Raw genomic sequence first — 7758 nt, 5'->3', positions numbered from 1 at the left:
TAAGGTAGTTTTCTTAAGAAAAAAAATTTAGATTTTTCTAAACAGCTGAAACATATTGTTTGGCTTATAGCATTTTTAGTGCAGGACATCAAAGCTGCTTTTAGCATCTCATGCTGTACAATTTGGGGCTGAGGGGAGGGGAGATGAACGAATGCTGCAGTAACACAACATGAGGGTAAAATGCAGAAGATAAAAATAAGAACAGAGTAGGGAAGATGCATCAGTATTATCATGGAACAGGAAACAACACACAACCAAAAACACAGTAACAACAGATAAATTCCAAGAGAATGAAAGACAAAAGACAAAACATTTACTCCATGTTGCTAGAGAACAGCAGCCTGCTTTCAGAAAAGCATCAGAAAATTCAAAGCAAAGCTCCTCTGACACTTCTTTTCCCCAAGTGATCAATTTCTCTGCCTAGCCCATTACAGTCTTCTCTTCCTCCTCCTGTGCTGACAAAATAAATAGCATAGGATTAGGACGGGAGATTCTTCTCCTGACTAGTCCACCTTCCTAGCTTGCAATATACTAGAAAACATACACTTTCGTTCTTTTTTTTTTTTTTAAATGTCTATCTTTAAACTCGGTAAGAGTGAAACCTTAAGCACTTTAAGGATGATTTCAAACAGTTAAAAATGAGACACCTGTAAAGGAGAAAGCTGAGGGTTACAAAGCTGAATAGGCAGGATCATGAAGAATGAAACAGCAGTTAGGAGAGGTATGCCATGTCTTGTGTACAGTAAGTTTTCTTGGAACTCTTGCTGAAAACGTCCATGTAAGTATAAAGTGAAATAACCCTCACAAAGTGTAAGCAGGGTCCTTTACAGAATGCAGTATTATATTAATCTGTTTGAATTATAATTTTTCTAAAATTAAAAAAAGAACGATATCTGTTGACCTGCTAAGACTATCTTATATTAATATCTATTTTGATAGTAACCAGATCAAAAGGTTAGGAAGAGGTCTGTTTTAAAAACCCTTCACAGCTATCCATTAATCCAATTCTGTGTTCATATTGATGCCAGTTAGTTACACGCCCTCAGATAGTTTCACTTGTGCTATGGAGAGGTTTTCCATGATTTACAGACATCGTATTCGTATATGTGTAATGTGATATAGTAATACGCTTATATTGTATGTTTGTATCCTGGAATGCTTGTGCACATAAAGGCAGGTTAGAAAGAAAATGCAGTTCATAGTCCCTGAAAAGACAGAAAATATTTTCAAGAGGATAAACAGTAGTTTAAATACTTTGTAGGGATTTTTTACAGCTAAGCTTAATCATTCTTTTGTCACAAAACTATTTGAAGTCAGAAGATACCCTCAATTGCAAATGATTCTCCAAGAAATCTGTTTCTTCTCTGTACTAGATATCTTCTTTCTTCCTCATGTATTAATGTGAAGAAACATGGCTAGATTTTACCTGAAGCAAGGAAAAGACTATCTCTTTACTAAATATAAGACATTAATATTCACAATACCATCCAAGATAATTTTTACAGAGTTCAGAAATACTCAGTTTCATCTTGCCAACGAGCACAAGAACTGCAACAAAAATAACCAGATAACTTTAAAGCCAAGCTTCCATATCACATGCGGGCATAATCAATCATACCCATGATAGGGGTGAACTTCTTAGCCCCCTTTCAAGCTTTTTTTTGTCATTCAGTATTTTCTAAGTAAATTGTACCTTCATCAATAGCATCTGACATTTTCACCTGATATCCCAGTTTAAAAAACAATGACCTCAATTCTGTCCCTCTCAAAACAAACACTCCTATCCATAAAACGGGGGAGGGGGAAAGAGAAGTGAGCATACAGATGTCCCTATTCACTTGTCAAACAGCCTGTCCCTAGCCTCCATGACAAGGGGTCTTTTCCCTCTTAACCTCTTTTAGGGACATATTCTCTCTCCCTTCTTCAAGGCAAGGTGAGACTTTGCAGCAAAGACCCAGCTGACACGGACACCAAGCCAGGAAAGCCGACATTGTTTCCACTAGCACCACATTGAGCATTAGCAGGAAATCCAGACAGACACTCCTGTCCCTGGCGAACAAATAGCTCAGTCTTCTTCTCCCAAAAGAAATAGTTTACAGGAGAACCATCCTACCGCCATAGACACAGATTTTAATTTGAGCAAATAAGGTTTTGTTCAAGGAGCTAATGAAGTATCAACAAGAATTTTAATTAAGAAAAAAGCTTTTTGTAGTACCTATTCTAACCAGTGCAGTTCATGAGCTTTAATTCATGTAATATAACCTGTAATTTAAATAAGTTTTACAGAATAAGGTTACATGGGTGTTTTATTCAGAGCAAGATCCACAGCACTTTTAGTACAAGAGCAGGTAAAAAAAAAAAAAGGTAGCCCTTGCTGTTCCCTTTTGCTTGATTTCTATTATTATACAGAAACCATAATAATTATTTTAATAAACCTAATATTTTCTGAGGTATAGAAAAGGGAAATAAATAAAAACATTTAGAGAAAGGAGAAGGGTCAGTAATCTCCCTGTGCTTTATGAGCATCATTGTATTTCCTGTCATAAACGGATTATGGTCTCCCCACAGCACAGTAAGCCACAGAAGACAACTCAAAATCACTAGGAAAGGAAGAGAACTGAACCTCAGTTCCTCCTGTTTCCCAGTATCAAAAGCACAGATGCTGTTGACAGCACGGTCTGCACACTGTTTAGCTCCCTGAAAGCTGACCCACTCTTCCTACTATTTCAGCGGCTACTAATGCAAGTCGCAACAAGTGAAAACCTCTCATGCAATGAGTATTACCCTGTTGTCTTTTGGTTGGGTTTTTTTCCCCCCCTCTCTGTAGATATGCTCCCACAGTTATTAGCATATCATGTTCCCACCTTTAATGCAGAAGAAAGAAGGGGAACCAGAGTAAAAATAGAAAATATGATTGCCATTATCTATGCCACATTTTAGCAAGGATATGCGGTCCCAAATCTTAAATCAGAAAAGCTCTCAAGAGCTGGGAGCCCGTAGTTGGGTGGGAGTTATAAATAGGCAGCAGTTTCCACACTGCTCTTTCCTCTCCCACCTCCTCATGGCATGTCTAACACCACTTTAATCTCTTTAATCAGGAACTAGATTTTCTTCAACTATCTAAACTGCACACAAAAGCTACTCAATAGCATAGGCACTGGAAGACTTTAATTCTTTTAGTGGGTGCTAAAGGATGTAGACCTATAACATTTCTGACCTACTGCAACTTAAAATTTTAACAAGAGAAGATAACACCTGGACAGCAGAATATTCCCATCTTTTTTCTCAGGAGACTCCAGCTCTATACAAGTACCCATTCTACTGAAAGAGTGCCTTCTTAATCACAAATGAATAAAGCATCATGGACAGAAGGAACATTTGCAAAATGCTAGCTCTCTGGGCAGCGATACTCAACTCCAGGAGCTAGTATGCAATAACTTGTTCATAATACGCTGCATGGTGCAATCTGTACTGGTGAATACATCACATATTGCACATTGATACACTGAAACACAGGGGAAAAACAAAGTCAGTCTTCAACTACCATGCCATGAAGGAAAAATACCCCAGCACAAAGTAGTATGAGATCACTTACAAGGTCACGTATATATTCCTCACGTTTCATATTTCCCAAAATAAACACATAAAAATGACTGTGTTCTATAAAACCTTAACAAAATAGTTAAACAACAAAAAAAAAACTCCAAACACCTGTTGCAAGGAACTCAAAATATGTTCTATAAATGCAGCTTTCAGGCTGACCAAAATTATCTAAGCTCTATTCCAGGGTGCTTACAACCTGAATTTCAATGAAGCACATGAATATGACAAAAACCATGTGATAAAATGTATACACTTTTCTGTTGGAGCTCATATTGGCATTTAATTTCAAGACTAACCACTTGCAGATTTTATTATCTATCAGAACAACTGAACTTGCAGTCAACAGTTATTTCACCTGGGATTATAATTCAGGAAATAGTTCTTGAAGATACTAAGACCAGATACTCATTTTCAGTAGACAGGTAGTACTAAGTGGGTATTTTCATTGAAGGCTTTTAACCTTGAGAGCCACATTAGAAAGGCATTTTAGGTAGAACTATAAAATACTACAGTGCTTGACATCATGTAATGAAACGGTGCAAAGCATACAAGTGACCCTGAGATAAGTAGATTAGAATTCAGCATTAAATACATAAGAGTGAACTTTTGGATATTCTGGCAAAAGGAGCATTGTCCCTTTTATCAGATTTCTTTAAAGGGGTCTAGAACTGACTCGAAAGGTTGCTGCAAACGACTACTACTCTTCCCCACTCTTTGGCTATGCTACGGACTTGGAAAGCACTAGCAGCTCATTTTTGCTTAGACTGATGAAGAACAATCCACAAGCAGATTTAGTATGTAACAAAATCCCTCACACCTTCTGTATGTGTCACCTAGGAAAGCTTTCCTTCAAGAAATGAATCCGAATCATGTTTTTATTTTTCTTTTCCTACAGAGGCCAGAGTCTTATGGGGAAAAGCTGAGCGCATTGGGGTTGTTCAGCCTGGAGAAGAGAATGCTCCAGGGGCCCAGAGAGGTGGTGGATGCCCCATCCCTGGAAACATTCAAGGTCAGGTTGGAGGGGGCTCTGAGCAACCTGATGTAGTTGAAGATGTCCCTGCTCACTGCAGGGGGCTTGGACTAGATGACCTTTAAAGGTCCCTTCCAACCCAAACCATTCTATGATTCTATGACCCCACCAAGACTTCCTAGCTCAACATTTTACCCATCTTAAACCTTTTGTCCATCTGTTGCTAACATGCATGTTAACCAATAATATAGGAAGCTTAAAAGCTGAACTACTTTATTCGGGGCAGGAGGGGGGAGAAAAAATAAACAGAAAGCTCTGAAACACTATACAAGAATAACATTTATTGTTAATCTACATATAAATGCTGATCTGCATATGAACAATTTTTTTCTACTGCATCTTAGTCAAGAATCTCAGACTTCTGGAAAATCTGTACTCAACAGCTCAAACTGAATATATAAAGAAAAAAAAGTTCCAGACAAAAACCCTAGAAGAAAATATAAAAATTTACATTATCAGTGAGGACATGAAAGTCTGAGTAAGAGGAGTGAAATTTGAGTATAGGATGAAATGTAGCATGTGAGTTACTTCCCCCTTTTTAAGAGGTAGACTGCAGGGTAAGGATGTATATATGCCAGCTATTACCACAGAGTAAGAGGTGCCCCACAAATCATAAACTAGTTACTATTACTGTAACACTGTAAAGATATCCAGGCTTCCAAACTTAATTTTTAAGTCTCAGGCACTCATACAAACCTCCTGCTAAATTATTAAGCTCCATACAAGTCAATGCACAGGCATACAATTATTCATTACCTTTATCCATTGGCTTACTCGAAAGTAATAACAACAGTGATAGAAGACCCAAAACAAACAAGCTGCCCACTAGTTTACTGAGGAAAAAACAAAAAAAAAACCACAAACAAAAAACTTACACATCTGTTCCACTGCATGCAGGTGACTTCATTTGAGGTTAAATACTTGCTACTCAAACTTAATGATGATGATTGTATCTAAGGAAAAGAAGAAAGTAATTCCTTTTAATAATTTTTTTTAGTCATGTTAACTGTCACAGGGGCAAGTCATGGCATGTTTCAAGTTTCTCTTCGGGTGACAGCTTCAGGAGTTGCACTTACATGACTAGCTCTCGCCTTTTTTCAAAATCCCTAGCCCTCATAGTTGTCAAGAAAAATTAGACATTTTCAACTCTAGAGCTCCAAAGCAAAAAATCAAAATACCCCCCTGCCCCCAAGATGAGTACTAAAAAGATTTAAAAGTCAAATTTTTGTACTTGTCTTGGTGCTGCTCCATTTTTTTTTTTATGCTTAGGGATGACTACATCTCATGATGAATGAAACCAAGTCTACACTACATGCAAGATTTCAAAGGACCTTGCCGACACCTTTCAATGCACTACAGGATTCATCTGGCAGCTTGTTACACCTTCTCTTCATGAGCTAAACATACTGCTTACACGCTACACCTAGCATGTGTATTAATCAACATGCAATAGCGTAGGATCAACACAAGATTATCACTCCCCATGTATGAGAAAGGAATGATTGCAAGTGGAGCATATTAAGTCAGATATTTTGACTTAGCAACAAAACAGACCAAAACAGTCTACCACAGGACATATTTTTGGAGTTTTGCAACTTCAGTCCCACTGACCATTATACAGATGTGAGTGTCATTGTGCAGAGGCCCCAGATGTTTCACTGCCCCAATACACTAAAAAACCCCAACCAACCAAGAAATCTTTTTGCCATCTTAGAAAATCCGGAAAGTAGACTTTGACTCCAAATGCAGAAAACGCTGGACTCCGCAATGCTTAGTGGTCAGGATGGTGCTTTGTCCTCTTTTCTAAACTTCATACGGATCAAGCATCAACAGGGGTTAAATCAGCAAAGCATTCTCCCTATCAGTCAGTGCTTACTGCTCTTACTCAGATTGAGAGACAGTGATTGATATATATACATACATATATACACACACACAGAGAGCCCTTTTTTTTATTTTCCTTGAGAAGGAGAACAGCTCTCAGAGGGTGGAAAGTCCTGATTGCTGCCTTACTGTGCATTACGGAATGAATTATATATAACTTCTTTTACTGACATTTTCACTTAAAAATACTTCCATACTCCCTCTTAAGCAAGTGAAAACATCTCCAGAGCTGTGCAGCTGGCTAATTTGACTGTTAAGATGAGAGACTTCAGTTGTCCCTACTACAGCGAACATTTAAATAACGTATACAAAGAGGAAGGCGTCAGCCAAGGAGACAGAGACCCACCCGATGCAGGGTGCTCAGCAGGAGCAGTTAGGGAACTCTCCCGAGATGTGGATTCAGCTCCTCAGGCAAAGCAGGGAAGTGAACCTGGCTCTCCCGCATTCCTTGCAAGTGCCAGAGCCATCAGACTACAGGCAAGACAGAGTAGAAATAATACATCTTTATCCTCCCCGATGTCTTTAAAAACCAACACCAAAACCCCACAACCCTTCCATTCCTATTTTCCCCTTCTTTCATTTGTTAAAGATGACTATAAAATAGTTTCAAGCCGGGCCAAACATTTTGTTCAATTCAAATTAACATTTGGATTTTCTTGATTGTTTATTTTAGTGAGAAGAAACAAAGAAAAAGTCATTTTAGCTGAATTTGAGCTTATTTTCTTTAGAGGCAAACACTGATTCAGAAAATAGCATACAGAATTACAGCAACAGGTAAGCGGCATAATTATTTAAATGCTAATTAAATGAACCTATTTGGGGCAAAATTGGTACAAATTCTTTGATCATTGTCATATGAGACAAATCTATTATTAATTTTAAATACCTTTTTCCATATATCTTGTAAAGAACTGCAAAAGAGTATTGCTAAAACATGTCACAGCTGTTAAACCAAGCCTATTTTCAGCCCTAATTTTCAAGCTATTGACTACTGAAATCCAGAACAGGCTTTTGTATTAAATGTACAGAAAGTCTGAGCACTCAGTGCAAAAATTACTCTAACACACCAAGGGAAAAATATACCTGTATGACACTAGTGAATGTAAACTAGCAGACATGACTCAAAAAAAATCCAACAGGCTTTCAGACAGCTATAACAGTGAACTAGTAACCCTCTAAACCTTCAAAGAGGGATTGTCCAACCCTACATGTCATTACAAAGCAAAGGGGGAAGGGAAAGA

Source organism: Pygoscelis adeliae, unplaced genomic scaffold (assembly GCF_000699105.1).
Source record: "Pygoscelis adeliae isolate BGI_AS28 unplaced genomic scaffold, ASM69910v1 Scaffold12, whole genome shotgun sequence".
In the NCBI taxonomy this organism is placed as follows: domain Eukaryota; kingdom Metazoa; phylum Chordata; class Aves; order Sphenisciformes; family Spheniscidae; genus Pygoscelis; species Pygoscelis adeliae.
This window is presented reverse-complemented; position numbering follows the sequence as displayed.